The 15,861-nt window shown below is 40.0% G+C and overlaps 1 protein-coding gene across 1 annotated transcript in view; it reads right to left on the reverse strand.

Moving 5' to 3' along the window:
* nxph1 (neurexophilin 1) overlaps positions 1-15,861 on the reverse strand; it is an 86,999-nt gene that overhangs the window by 14,749 nt on the left and 56,389 nt on the right. The window lies entirely within an intron of this gene.

Below are 15,861 nucleotides of genomic sequence, written 5' to 3' on the forward strand. Positions count from 1 at the left end.
TACCCCCCTCCCAAAATGGTTTGTTCCAGCTCGTCTCTCCCCTACTCTGGCTCTAGCGCCATTTCTGCCAGAGCGATGGTAAATGGTAAATGGCCTGTATTTGTATAGCGCTTTAGTCCCTATGGACCCCAAAGCGCTTTACACTACATTCAGTCATCCACCCATTCACACACTGGTGATGTCAAGCTACATTGTAGCCACAGCTGCCCTGTGTGCAGCCTTAATGGCAAAGTTCAGAAAAGAGTATCTAAGCTTAAGAAATTAAATATGTTGTAATTAAAACCCTTGAGCATTATAATAATTATAATAATAATAAGCTGGCCAAAGGAGAAGATGGAAGGCCCTGACATCAAGACAAGGAAGCTCCTAACTATACATAGAGGGTTTCACCCCAAGTCCAGCACCCTGAGACTGTACGCTAAGCGGAAGGAAGGAGGCTGGGGACTGGTGAGTGTCAGAACCACAGACCAGGATGACACAATGAACACTCTCGAGTACATCAGGAAGAATGCCAGAACTGATTGTGTACTTAGTGAATGCCTCAGGTAGCAGAAGCCCAAGAAAGAGGGCAAGAGGAAGAATCATCACTAAAGGACAGGCCCGGTACTGTGTATATATCCAGTAGATAGAGGAAGCAGCTGACATCTAGAAATCCTACCAGTGGTTGGACTAGGTTGGTCTGAAAGACAGCACAGAGGCACTAATCATGGCAGCACAGGAACAAGCTCTGAGCACAGGATCCATAGAGGCTGGGGTCTATCACACCAGGCAAGAACCCAGGTACAGGATGTGTAAAGATTCCCAAGATGCTAGCAGGCAGGGCATACATGGAACGCCAGAACCAAGTGGCATAGTATACAGAAACATCTGTGTGAGTATGGAAATACCGAGGTCAAAATAGGGAAAGCTCCCTAGGGCGGTCGAGAATGACTGAGGCTAAGACCCTGTTGGACTTACAGATACAGAGGGGCGCAAGAGGGAATTTTTTTAAATATATGTAACATTTTGTATATGAAGTGGATGTTGTGTGATTACAAGAATTGTCAAAAACAAACAAACAAACAAACATATTTTATTAATATTCAGAGATGGGCAGTAACGTGTTACAATTACTGTATTGCTGTAATCTGATTACTTTTTTCAAGTAACGAGTAAAGTAAGGGATTGCGATTGCAAAAAAAAGTAATTAGATTACACTTACTTTCCCCTTAAGCACGCTGCATTACTGCGTTACTAAACTGTGATTTTGTTTGAGAGAGTGTCTCATGACAATGACGCAAGCGTGTGCGACGGCTGTGGAAGAAAACATGGAGCGAGGGATGGAGTACGATTGTGCATCATTTAATACTTTTGTTTTTTTTTTTTGTTGGTTTTTTCTTTCTTCCCCCCCTTCTCACCGTCTCTTCTCCCCTTTGGTTTTCTTTCTCTCCCTCTCTTTCTTTCATTCTTTCTCCCTGTCCTATCCCCCAGTCATGTCTGTCCCGTTTGTAGCAACTGAAAATAAAATAAATTCATAATTATAATAAAGGTCAATCAAATGGACCAATATGGCAAGGCCACGATGATCCACTTGGTAAAATAAATCCGCTTGGCATCTTTCTTGGCCTTAAGACAACAATTCTGATGGCTAAAGATCCAAACGGGACACAAAAAAAACAAACAAACAAACAAACAAACTTGGAAATACCGACATTACTTTGAATTTGACTTTTTAAAAAGCGACAAAAACATAAGCATACATTGTACACTCTGCATAGGAAGAAAACTTCTTTCTACATCAAAAAATTCCGCTTCCAACTTGAGCAAGCACCTAGCACAAGAATGTTAAATTGACAGAAAACCCCCAGGATCCCCCCACTGAAATGACCGCTGTGGCTACCACATCTACTTCCACCAGGCAAACCTCAGATGGACCCACTCCTGCTAAACAGATTAAATTAGACATAAGAGCGACAGGACTTAGTGCCGCTGAACTGAAGAAGCTCGTCGCTGCCTATATCGTCGAGAACATGTTGCCTATTTCCACTGTAGACTCTGAATCTCTGAAAAAAATACCAACTAAAAGTGGTGTCAAGCTGCCCCAGAGAAAGTCATTTGTAGGATACCTTGAGAGAGAATATGACAAAATGAACTCTAACTTAAAGGCTACACTCGAAGAGGCAGAGTTTGTTTCCACTACTGCTGACATCTGGACGGTAAATAATAAAAGCTTTATGGGTGTAACAGTTCACTGGATTAATTCCACATTACAACGCAACAAGGCCGCCCTAGCATGCAAGAGAATTAAAGGCAGCCATATCTATGATGTAATCGGAGCAGAGATTGAAGAAATCCATTCATCATATGGACTACAAGACAAAGTTGTTGCCACTGTAATGGATAATGCATCCAATTTTCCTAAAGCATTCAGAGTATATCAGCCCTGTCATTTGGAGTCTGAATCTGAAAATGAAGAAGGTGATGACGAGGAACCGACCTTTACTGATGTCATAGAAGCTCTTTCAACCGCATCTGGTGATGCACAGTTTAGCCTCCCTCAACACTACAGATGTGCATCGCACACAATTAACTTGATTTCAACAAGCGATGTTGACAAACATCTAAATTCCTGTGCAGACACCAAGGCTGCATATAGGCGTAGCATTGCAAAATGTTCTGCTCTTTGGACTAAAGGAAGTCGATCAACATTAGCCTCTGAACAGGTGGAGGAAGTCAGCCGGAGGAAACTAATGGTACCGACATCCACAAGGTGGAATTCCCTGTATGAGGCCATTTCTAGAATCATCACAATTCCCTTGAATGAACTTAATCCCCTCTGTGTAAAACTGGGAATCAAGTGCCTTAATGAAAGGGAGTACCAGTTCTTGAAAGAGTACTGTGCTGTGATGAAGCCCCTGACAGTGGCTCTGGACATCTTACAAAGGGATGAGTGCACCTATGGGGCTTTACTACCAACACTCACAAGCCTGATGTCAAAGATGCTTGCCCTGAAAGATGACCTCTCTAGAATGACAGCCAGCCTTCCAGATGTCATTGTAAAGGTAAGATTATTATTGGATAATTGCTTTGGGTGGATTTGTTAAATTTATTATACGATTCACAGTGGGTGGATGTTATACTTAGTTTTAAGCAGCGTGTACAATTATTAAAATGATAGAATAAAAGACCAAGTATTCACCCCTTGTTAAATATCAGGGATATTGATCATCATTGATCATGGATATTAATCATAATATCAACAAAACCAAAATTAAATCTCATACAGTATTGATAATAGAAAATATAGATGGTTTAGAGCAGTAAAGCCCACAAAATAATGACGATAGGTAATTATATAGTAAAATAATTTTATTCTTAGATGCATCACATTGTATGTTACAGGCCCTCAAGACTTGATGCTGTTCTGGAAAGCCAAGAAGGACTTCTCGCAGCGACCACTTGTCCCAAGTTTAAACTTCGTTGGCTGAGAGATGAGTGTAGGAGAGAGTATGTGAAGGAGCTCCTGATAACAGAGTGTCGTAAAGCTGCTCCTGCAACTGACAACACTAATGTGTCCCAAATGCCAGCCAGCCCAGCCGAAATGGACTTTTTTGAATTTCAGAACCAGCCCACAGAAAGCTTCTCAGCAGAAAAAGAAGTAACCGACTATTTAAGGTCAGACTATGAGCTTGAGATTCTGAATCAGTTCCCAAATCTCAAAAAGATGTACATGAAATACAACAGTCCAACTCCATCCAGTGCACCAGTGGAACGGCTGTTCAGTTTAGGTGGATTGGTGCTTTCCCCAAAAGGAACAGACTGTCTGATAGAAGGTTTGAGAAGCTTCTGCTGATGCGATATAACCACAGTTTCAGTCCAAAAGAAAACAATAAAACATCGGTCTTTTTCAGGGTTGCCACAAAATGAGACTGGATTAACAGCCTATATGTAGCATGCAATAGCATTTTCTGTTTTGGTAATCTCATTATTACTCCTCTCTGCACTTTACCAACTGTTAAAAGATGTTATTGTTAATTTTATTTATTTTATTTCTTTATTTTTTTTTGTTGTATTTATGTGAAAGGATGTGTGTGTATACACAAAAAATGTTTTATGTTATATACTGGAATATGCAGAAATACAGTTTAAGCCTTTATTTTCTTAAAATATGGTGTAATGTGCAGAAATATGTTTAAATGTTAAGCAAATTTATTAAAGTCAAAGACTGTTGAATTTAATTTTTTATTTTTTTGACGCAATGTTTATAAAGTTAAGATTAAAAGTAATAAACCAATTTTTAAAAAGACACTTTTCAATTTGATTCACTTTTATATGTTGGATTATGCAAAAAAATAGAATTGGGCCAAAAGGTCTATTGGTTTGTGACGCATTCAGGTTGTGTATCATGTTTTTGAAAAGTAACTAAGTAACTAATTACTTTTGAAAATAAGTTGCTCCAGTATAATGTGAATTACCCATAATTTCCTTTTTGACAAAGAATATAGTTAGGGTTGGATCAGGTGTCACTGAATTCCCCCTTAGTTACACTGTAATAGGCCAAGGTTGCTGGGGGCTTCCCATGATGATGATTTATTCTTCATTCACCTTTTTTTTTCACACACTGTTTATACACCACTCTGCATTTAATCACTAGTTATTATTAATCTCTAGTTCTCTTCCACTCTTCCTTTGTTTGTCATATGTTCCTCCCCCTTACTCCAACCAGTCACAGCAGATGACCACCCCTCCCTGAGACTAGCTCTTTTTGTTAAAAGGGATTTTTTCTTTCCCAAGTTTGCTAAAGCATTTTCTCATAGGAGAAAATGTATTGATTTAACTTACAATCTAAAGCACCTTTGTCATGTGGAGTCTACAGTTTTCATGATTTTCTCCACAAGTCACCACTTCCTCCCCACTTGGCTCCACCTCCCCAAACACTCCGTCTTTATTCATTCGCCTGAGCCTGCTTCCTGGGTCTGTATTAGACAGCATTATGACAGCCTTAAGGCAACAGTTGTATTGATTTAGTGCTATACTGCGGGAAAAACAGGTATTGAACACATCACTAAAAGAACATGTCACCAATTTTCTAAGTAAATTTATTTCTAAAGGTGCGATAAAATTCTCACTAGATGTAACAACCCATCCAATCCACACATGCCAAGAAGTCAAACCACTGATGTCCATAAATTATAAGTAATAATAAGGCGTGACCAAGGAAAAAAATATTGAACACATGAAGTGAAAAGGAATGCATTTAAAGTTGGCTGATCAACATTTAGACAAGCTTGTGAAATACTGGGACAATATAGTCTGGTCAGATGAGGCCAGAATTGAACTGTTTTGATGCCTTAATACACACCGTGTTTGGATTTTAAAAGTCACTGCATATCGACCCAAAAACACCATACCAACTGTGAAGTTTGGAGGTGGAAACATCATGGTATTAGGCGATTTTTCTGCAAATGGCACACTTCATATAAGGAAGAATGTATGGAAAAATGTATCGAGACATTCCTGTCTCAAAACCTGCCGCCATCTAACAGGATGATGAAGATGAAATTAGGATGGATGTTTCAGCAAGACTGTCACATGCCATGATACGCAGCACTTTGTTTTTCTGTTGCTCTTGTCTTTCAGGTGTCAAGCCTCCACCTATTGGCCAATTCAAAGATAATTGGCATATGCCTATTGGCTAATCTGGGCACAGTAGCCCAGCGGTCCCCAACCTTTTTTTGCCACGGACCGGTTTATGTCCGACAATATTTTCACGACCGGCCTTTAAGTTGTCGCGGAAAAATACAACAAATAAAACCTGTAAAGGTACCAAAAAAAGTAAGATTTATTCATAACACACAGGAAAAGACCCAGGGAAACTGAGTTAACAATAAAAACTATTAAAAATAATGATAAAAATCAATAAAACCCCTGAAAACTACACATTTCACACCCAAACCTCAACTCTTGTTGGTACCAAACGACCGGTACCAGTCCGTGGCCCAGGGGTTGGGGACGGCTGCAGACCAATCGCTTGCCAGGGATCATTACAAAAGAGCAGCTTCCTGGACAGCTTCTGATGTTCTCTAAACGTTTGTTTGTAGGCTTATGTGTATGTGAGTGTTTTGGTGGGAGGCTGGACAGGTAAGATTGGGGTACCCCATACACTTGCAACTGGGCATTTATTGTTAAAAACACTAGGTTATACACTTGATGCCACTTTTGTATATTTTGACTGACCTTTTTTTTGTCAAGCAGCTAGACAGACCTTTTGTTTTGTGTATTGTTTTATTTAGACCTTAGGAAAGAAGTCAGCCTCTTTTTGTTTTCTTAATTTAATTTCTTAATTTTGATTTGTTTGAGTTTATGATTGTCAAGGCACAGTAAACCATCAATAAAAACTGCCTGACTGTAACCTAGCCGTTGTCCCTCTCCTTCATTAATTGTGGTTGTCTTGTGTTGCCGTCTCCTCCTTGCCTTAGCCCCCACCGTGGTGGTGGTGGAAGAATGAGCCAAAGTCATACTGGAACAATGCATATGACTATTTTCTCCATACAGCAAGAGTCTTGAAGCTGTCATCACCAACAAACGCTTAATTTTCTGTAAGCGTGTTCAATACTTTTTTCTCTGTGTCAATTCTCATTATATTGTAGGGTCTTTATCTTACAATATAAAGTTCATTGAGGAAACTATTGCTGTGATTTGGTGCTATAACAATTACATTTAATTGAATTAGAATTTAGATTACACATAACTTAATTTATGGACATCTATGATTTAATTTCTTTGCATGTGTGGATTGGATGGGTTGCTACAGACATCTGCTGAGAATTTCATGTCAATAGCACTTTTAGAAATACATTTACTTAGAAAACTGGTCACATGTTCAATACTTATTTTACCTACTGTATAAAAAAAATTGAATTGAATTAAAAATTAAATGATGCTCAGGTAGTAGTAGGGGCTCATGGTGTGTAAAGATAATATGCACACAACATTACATCACTGGCAGCCCAAGGTCTAAGGTACGAATCAGAAGGTTGGTGGTTCAAGCCCTGTTTGCACCAGTATCTTGGCCAGGAATATTTTGCAAGTATTCTTGGGCAAGATATTGAACCCCAAGTTGTTTTTCCAATATTTTCATCAGAGTTTGAACACTAATTAGAAAACATGTAGAAAAAAGAAAAAATATAGAAAAAGTGCTTGTATGAATCTTTTGTACTGGTTAATAAGACATGTTGTATAATGCGCTTTGAGTCCCCCATTAGACTACGCCTAGGACATCAATGCAATGGGCTTACTGAGTGTATCACTGACTAGATAACTTTCTGCAACAAACCCCATTGTTCCAGCTCAGACTGTCCAATCGTTTCCCAAATACCAAGCTGTGGGTGACTAAGGGCATCAAAGCCCTCCTCAGTGACAAGAAGAGGGCTTTCAGAGGCTACGTCCACACTAGCCCAAATAAATTTGAAAACAGCGTTTTCGTCTCAAAATGCTCCGCGTCCACACTATCATTTTCAGTCTTTTTCACAGAGTTGTGCGTCCATATTGAAACGGCCGGAAACGCTTACCTTCCAGTACTGCGCATGCGTGAAACGCAAGGCGATTCGACCTGCCTCATTTCTGTCTGCCGTTTATTTACTTTCCGGCTCTTTGAAATGTCAAGGAAAAGTTTTTTAAATGGACTAACAATGAGGTGGAGTTGTTGCTGCGAGTAACACAAAAGTACAAAGTTGCAAAAGCGAGTGAGAATTAAAGAATTTGAAGAAAAGCTATCTAAAGCATGTACAAACTGATATTAATCTTTAACCCTTTGAGGTCCACACCAAGAAAAAAACAATGGAAAGATTTTTTGTTTGCATTTCTTATTGATTTGGGTGAGTAATAACCACAACCAATAATTTTTTTTCAATAGACCCTGTAGTTTTTAAAATATTGATCTCTACCAAATGGTTGAGATGTCACTTAATGGTAAAAGTATGAAATGTCATGCAAATACAAGTACATTATATAATACAGTTGAAATTGTATTTATAATTATAATTTAATTAATAACAAAAACTATCCAGAGCATTGGATACAGTTTATTTCTAGTAGCATGCCAGTGAACATTGCTGTTTTCATTCCATCAAAGGACAGTATTATATCAAACTACAAAATACATAGTTTTTTAATCTGCAAATGTGAAAAATGTGCTACAGCACAAAATACTCACATTCAGGCCACTTCTGATTGAATGGTACTGTGCAAACTCATTTTTGTTTTTAAAGAATAAATAAATAAAAACAGTGCAAATCAAGCACATCTGCATGTGGTTTTGGTCGTTGGGGTCTTATGGTGTAGCATTGATTCTGTGGTCTTGGAGAGCTGAATCATGGTTGTCCAACTCTAGATGCTGGCTTGTTAACTTTTTGAGAGCCATCGGTTTCTGGTCCAGTAGGGCACAGTCCCTCTTGTAGACCAGGTATTAAAGTCAAGGATGTAGCCGAGCAGTGGAATATGCCATCTCCTTAACTTCTAACTTATCTTATACAGGTGTAATATCATATCAGAAAGCTTCACTAATGAAGAAACATCAGTGGCTGTCCTAGCTTCATTCAGCAAGAGCCCACAGCGTAGCCGCACTGGAGAGTGGCATTAGTCGAACATCCCTTCGGCGGATATTAGCTACTCACAAATGGCACCCTTACAAACTCCAGCTACTGCAGCATCTCAACGAGGATGCCCCAGATCGGCGTACAGAATTTGCAGAATGGGCAAAACAAAAATTGGAACAGGACCCTCAGTTCACGCAGAAGATTTTTTTCAGTGATGAGGCAAACTTTTATGTGAATGGTGACGTTAACAAACAAAACCATCGCTATTGGTCTGACACTAACCCACATTGGATGGATCCCTCCAAGACTGTTGGAACAACAAAAGTGATGGTTTGGTGTGGTATATGGGGTACAACGACAGTGGGTCCATTCTTCATCAATGGAAAAAAATAACTCATGAAAGAATGAAGTTACGTTGAAACCAAGCACACCATTGTTTTTCTTGTGACATTACCAATAAGTTTGATGTGTCACATGGCCCTCTTCCTATTGAAAAAACAAAAGTTGTATCCAAGATGGCCGCCTTCTAAATGGCCACCATGGTCACCACCCATCTTGAGGAGTTTGCCCCCTCACATATACTAATGTGCCACAAACAGGACTTTAATATCACCAACCATTCCCATTTTATTACGGTGTATCCATATAAATGGCCCGCCCTGTAGATCCCCATTGATACAGCAGCAAGTCGTGGATGATGCCAGATTAACTTGTTTGGCAGAACAATTTAAAGCCCCACTCATCTGGTTTGTTAGCAATATACTGGTGGAGAGTGCCAGCCCTTGTGGCTTCGTATGAAACCATGACCTCAAACACACTGTGGTTGAAGATGGATGGTATCATGATTATCATGCCACAGGACCATGTGATTTTTAGCCATATACTTGTTTAGCGTCCATATAGTACTTGTTAAAGATGAAATTATAATTTTGACAATTTAGGAATATTAATTTACCAGCTACTGTAATTTGGTTAAAAGGTGATCAGTTGTGATATTTGTGATTTCCACGTTATTCTTGATTTTTACAATATTTACTAATATTAACTCAGAAAGTTAAGAAAATGACTTACTGAGGAAATTATTCCAGCATATTCTTGCTGTGCTAACACTTAATGTGATTTATCAATAGCAATGGATAAACAAAATGGGTCTAGTGGTCTGATTTTATGGCAAATAATCAATTTTAATAACATTTAGGTTAAGTTAGCATTATCACCATAAAGGGACAAATCAACCGTTTGGTTAACCGTTGGTTAATTTTAAAAAAATTATTAAACATTTAATTTCACTTTTTTTAATGCGGTCAAGTAGGGCTGGGTATCGTCACTGATTTCTAGAACTGATCCGATTCCGATTCGCAAGGTCCCGAATCGATTCAATCCACGATTCGATTCGTTCGGGAAATTTTGCCTCAGACAGTCAGTAATATTATAATTCTGTTCACTTATCAGTACATATCTATATTTTTATATCTATAAAAAGAAAGCTGACACTTGTGAGACTTTATCAAAGGTGTGAGCGTCACAGCAGATTCCTTTGTGTCAAAGTAACTGAGGATAAAACACAAAAAAAACATGAAGGCGGTTTTCCTGGTCTGGGTTTTTATAGCAGATGACCTTAAAAATATTGTGCAGTCAAAAACGAAGTGAAGCAGAGCAAAGTTACAGAGGTTTAGAGACACAGCATTTTGCATAATTTTAAAAAGTTTAAATTTGTTCAGTATTGAACAGCAGAAATGAGTCTTTCTTGTCAGAAGTAAAAAAAAAAAAACAACAACAAAAAAACAAACAGCGGCCGACACCGTAGACTGGTGGGTAATAAGTAGGGGTGGGTTTTGATTATCGATTTAGAGAGAAAGAGAAAGAGAGCTCTACGTGAAGTGTGATTTTATCTTGGTGGAAGCAAAACAGCAAAAGTAAAAGGAAATTCGTGACGATGTTTATGTGAAGCGAATGTGAAGCATAGTTTGGATCGTCTTTGGCTGCTGGCTCAGTCAAAATTGTTTGGAGAGAGATACAACCACAGCTTCAGAATCTAGTGCAAAAAGGACGTAAACACAAAGCGCCCGCCGACGCTTCAAAATCAGTGAGCTGTCGGCTTTCAGACGGTGTGTCCGTGTCCGTGTATGTGCCGTCGGGTGAGAAAGGTGACATCTCACTGATTCGGATGTGCTGGGTCCACGTTTTGTGTTTATGTCTTTGTGCAGAATCCGTGTACCTGCTCTCATTTACTGTTTTAGCTGTTTGGTGGTTGTAGAAATTTTGTGAGGTTTAACCTGAGATTCTGGCGTTTCGGGCAAAACGCCAGAATCTCAAAATAAATTTATTTTTAAATGAATTTTAATGAATTGATATCATGTTATCCAAGCCAGAATCAGTTTTAATTGATAAGTCAATAATCAAAATCCACCCCTACTGTCAAGTGACATACATCTGTTTAGTAAGTCCTCTAACACTATCATATATCAAAAAATTATATCTTCCTATCTTAGTTTAATCAAAAACACTCAAAAAATATTGGATGGTTTTTTGTTTCCGTGTTCCTGGTTGGGAGAAGGATAAGAAGAGCCAACAGTTTCCACTCACAGTGCCTTCTGGTGGATTTTTTTGGCATTACAGATGTAAACCAATTGGTAGAAAAGACTCAACAAGGTAGGTCAATTTCAGTGAAAGCCTCAGTTAGATATAGGGCCTGAAAATGTGCTCTACCAATTGGTTAACCAGAACGTTAAAGGGTTTTAATAGGGCTGTCAAAAAATTGAGCGCAAACAAAACAACTGCTGTGTAATGCCCTCTACTATCTTAGTTTATTTGGTCACATGACTGCATCACATGACTAAAATTTGTCATCATTTTCGAAAAGGCTCCAGGTTCACTGTCCACACGAAAATGGTGTTTTCAAATGATTCCGCTTTGGAGAGCATTTTCAAAACGCTGCGTTTTCCTTGAAGGAAAACGCCATCTCAGGGTGGACGGAAGGCCAAAACGGAGAGAAAAAGATGCATTTTCAAACGAAAACGTATTAGTGTGGACATGGCCAGAGGGGGCAATAAAGAGGAGGTGAGAAGGGTTCAGATATTACCGAAGGACAAGATCAGAGAGGCTAAGGACAATTACAGGATGAAGCTGGAGTGGAAACTCCAACAGAACAGCATGAGAGAGGTATGGACTGACATGAAGACCATCACTGCATTCAGGCCAACCAACAGTAGGAGAGCTGGGAGCAGTGAGGATAGAGCTAACAAGTTGAATTTGTTTTTCAACAGATTCGACACTACAGTGAATGCTCACATCCCTACAACCTCACCTGTAGTCTGAAATCCAGAGCCACACCACTGTGTCTCCCTCTCTCTACATAGCACTGTTGCTTCTTATGAAAATCCTGACACCCCTCCCCCCAGCCATCACTTTCACTCAAGACCAGGTTCAGATGCAAATGAGGAGGCTCCATTCAGGCAAGTCTGCTGGACCAGACGGAGTGAGTCCTCGCTTCCTGAACACCTGTGCCCCCCAGCTTTGTGGAGTCTTTCATAAACTGTTCACGTTGAGTCTGAGTCTGCAGAGCGTCCCAGTGCTGTGAAAGACATCATGCCTCGTTCCTGTACCAGACACCACATCCCAGTTGCCCGCAGGATTACAGGCCTGTGGCACATCATGATGACCCTGGACCCTGAAGACCCTCATTCTGGACCAGCTGCGACCTATAGTCAGACCATATCAGGATTCCCTTCAGTTTGCTTACCAGCCCTGCCTCGGAGCTGCGGACGCCATCATCTACCTGCTCAATCATGTCTACTCCCATATGGACCAGCCGGCGAGCACTGTGAGGGTCATGTTTTTCAACTTTTCCACTGTATTCAACACCATCAGGCCAATCCACCTGGGTGATAAGCTAACAGCAATGCAGGTGCATGCTTCACTGGTGTCCCGGATTGTTGATTACCTGACAGGAAGACCACAATATGTGCGTCTTCCATATTGTGTGTCTGACAAGGTGATCAGCAACACAGGGGCACCACAAGGGACCGTCCTCACCCCCCTTCCTCTTCACCCTCTACACCACAGACTTCAGCCACCGCACAGAGAACTGCCATCTTCAGAAGTTTTCTGATGACTCTGTGGTGGTTGGATGCATCAGCAGGGATGATCAGTACAGAGTACTGGGCTATGGTCGACTCCTTTGTCACATGGTGCGAGCAGAATCATCTGCAGCTCAATGTGGCAAAGACCAAGGAGTTGATTGTGGACTTTAGGAAGACCAGGAAACCCTTGACCCCTGTTTCAATCCAGGAGGTCAACGTGGATATTGTGGAGGACTATAAATACCTTGGAGTATACATAGACAACTAGACTGGGTTAAACACACCACTGCACTTTACAGGAAAGGCCAGAGTTGTCTCTATTTTCTGAGATGGCTGAGGTCCTTCAACATCTGTCGGACAATGCTCAGGATTTTCTATGAGTCTGTTGTGGCCAGTGCGATCCTCTATGCTGTTGCATGCTGGGGGAGCAGGTTGAGGGTCAACAGTAGAGATGGCACGATACCACTTTTTTATGTCCGATACCGATACAGATATCATAAATTTGGATATCTGCCGATACCGATATGAATCCGATATAGTGTGTTTTTTAATCAATAAAACGTTTTTTTAATATCTTGCTGCATTTTGTATAAGTTCATACTCAAGTTTAAATAAATAACAACACTAAAGCTATTCTGTTATACCTGTATGTAAAAAAATACACTGCGCCCAAAATATTTCATAGTTAGGCAAAACTGATCAATCTAATAAACTTGAACCTATTCCATCCTCCCTATTCTGGTATTTTAAAGAGTACTTAGCAGAAATATTAAACAACCTAACTAATAGGGTTGCAAACTCCCAGAAAAAAAAAATAGGGAACCACCCCTCACCCTCCACCTCATGATGCTTAATCGATGTAATCAAATTTAATTTGATGCAGGGGAAAAATGCACAAAAATAAATTATTTTTCAAGAATAATTAAATAGATTCAACATCTTTCTTCAACAGAACTGCAGACTGCACAGATGGTACTTTCCCAAAGGAAAAAGTACTATAGCTTACTAGGGTATATTAGACTTAACAGTTACTATATACAGTAATGGACTTCTATATATTTTACATCAGATTAAAACTTTGGGTGTAAGAGTCAGATAATTATTTATTAAAAGCTAGACATTTTAAATGAGAATAAGAAAGAAAAGTATGTCTTTGTGCCCCCTTTTCCCTGTTAATGCTCTATCGGCCCCCCTGGCTAAACTTTGCTAGATCCGCCCCTGCACAGTTACCAGCCGTCAGCTGTGTAGAAAAAGATCCTGGTGTAGAAAGTAATCTTAAATAAATTCTAACAACAGCTTATCAAGCTTCAATGTGCTGCTGTTGTTCAGCCGCTGGTTTCCTCTTTCTGGTGAGAAGTGGGCCAAAAACAAAGAAGAGAGACGGACTCATGACAGAAAAGCTGATCAGCTGATCATTAAGCAGTTTTGCGATTGAAGTAGCAGCAGGAGAGAGAGAGAGAGGGGCAGTCGCTCCATATATCGGTTGTTAAGCTTAACGTGGGAATGCTTTACAAACATTCAGAGATGAACTTACACACTTGCTTTACTTCTCTCTGGGAAAATTTCCTCGGAGATGAAATGCCGGATTGCTAGCAAGGCTACAAATACACACAGCCGCTCTATCACGTGATGCACACTGCTCCGACGTGCTACGGTTATGAGCCGAGTTACGCCATGTAGCAAGTTTTGTGAGGTGCTTTTTTGATATTTAATGGATCGGATTACATTTTTTATTTCTCGCCGATATCCGATCCAGTAATTTGGGTCAGTATCGGACCGATACCGATACGTAATATCGGATCGGTCCATCTCTAGTCAACAGTCTAAATAAACTGATCCGCAAGACCAGTAATGTTGTGGGGATGGAGCTGGAGTCCCTCAGGATGGTGTCGGAGAGAGAGATGTTGTCCAAGATAAAGATAATGTTGGATAACACCTCCCACTCCATGACATGCTGGCTAGCCACAGGAGCACTTTCAGTTAGAGACTGAGATTACCAAAAAGCACCACTGAATGACACAGGAAACATTCCTGCCTGTGGCCATCTCCCTGTACAACTCCTTCATCTAATGCACTGTAAACACTGCAATTCGGTCTTTAAGCCTGACGTTATTAGCCATGCCTGGGCCCAAACTACGCTGCAGGTCCCTAAGTCACACGATCACTGCGGCAACACTGAGAGTTAAAAACTGTCTCAATCCTTTCATTTGTAAAAAAATTATCAGCGTTGCTGTTCTACCAGGTGTAACAATTAAGTTTAACATCCAGGCACCCATGAAAACTGAATTTATGAACTTTAATGGAGTTAGAAGTTAGCAGCGAGATAGCTCGCTAGTTTCCCTCTAAATATAATACACCATGTTCTGACTGAGGGATTTCCGAGACAAATTCAAACGTACAGCTCTGCTATCACTTCCAACATAAATGAAGACAGGAAACTAAACAGCAGTGACGTTTGTAGAGTTACTGAAGTTTGGCTAGCTGGTATATAATGATGTGCTACACAGCTATGTTAGCATAATATACAAGCTGGAGGATGAACGCTAACTTTTTTCCACTCCGTAAAAGTTAACGTGAGGGTTCCCGAAGGTTAGGGACAAACGCAATCGCATGGCAGGATGCTGTAAACAGATAATCCATTCACAATACGAGGTTAGTCATCATCATCATTGTTTATTTATATAGCACTTTAAAAACACACCTGGTAGACCAAAGTGCTGAACAATACAACTATAAATGATAATAATATAAGAACTGAACAAAACAATAAAATTAATAAAAATGTATAAAAATGTCAGTCACCCACAGAGTAAAAAGCCAGAGAATAAAAATAGGTTTTTAATCTGGACTTAAAACCGGTACTGATGTAGCTTGACTAATATGAAGAGGAAGATTGTTCCAAAGCAACGGGGCCACAGGGGAGAACGCCCGGTCTCCCCTGAGTTTCAGCCATAACTTAGGGACTGAAAGCAGCAGTTGCTCAGCTGACCAGAGGGAACGAGTGGGAAATAAGGCTTCAACAAATCGGACAAATAAATGGGTGCCAAACCATTTATAGATTTAAAAAACAATAAAAGAACTTTAAAAACGGATCCTAAATTCGATTGGAAGCCAATGTAGGGAGGCCAAAACCGGAGTGATGTGGTCGAATTTCCTTCTACCAGTTAAAAATTGAGCCGCAGCATTTTGCACTAATTGTAAGC

The sequence above is a fragment of the Simochromis diagramma genome, unplaced genomic scaffold, assembly GCF_900408965.1.
Source record: "Simochromis diagramma unplaced genomic scaffold, fSimDia1.1 OVJJ01000449.1, whole genome shotgun sequence".
Taxonomy (NCBI): domain Eukaryota; kingdom Metazoa; phylum Chordata; class Actinopteri; order Cichliformes; family Cichlidae; genus Simochromis; species Simochromis diagramma.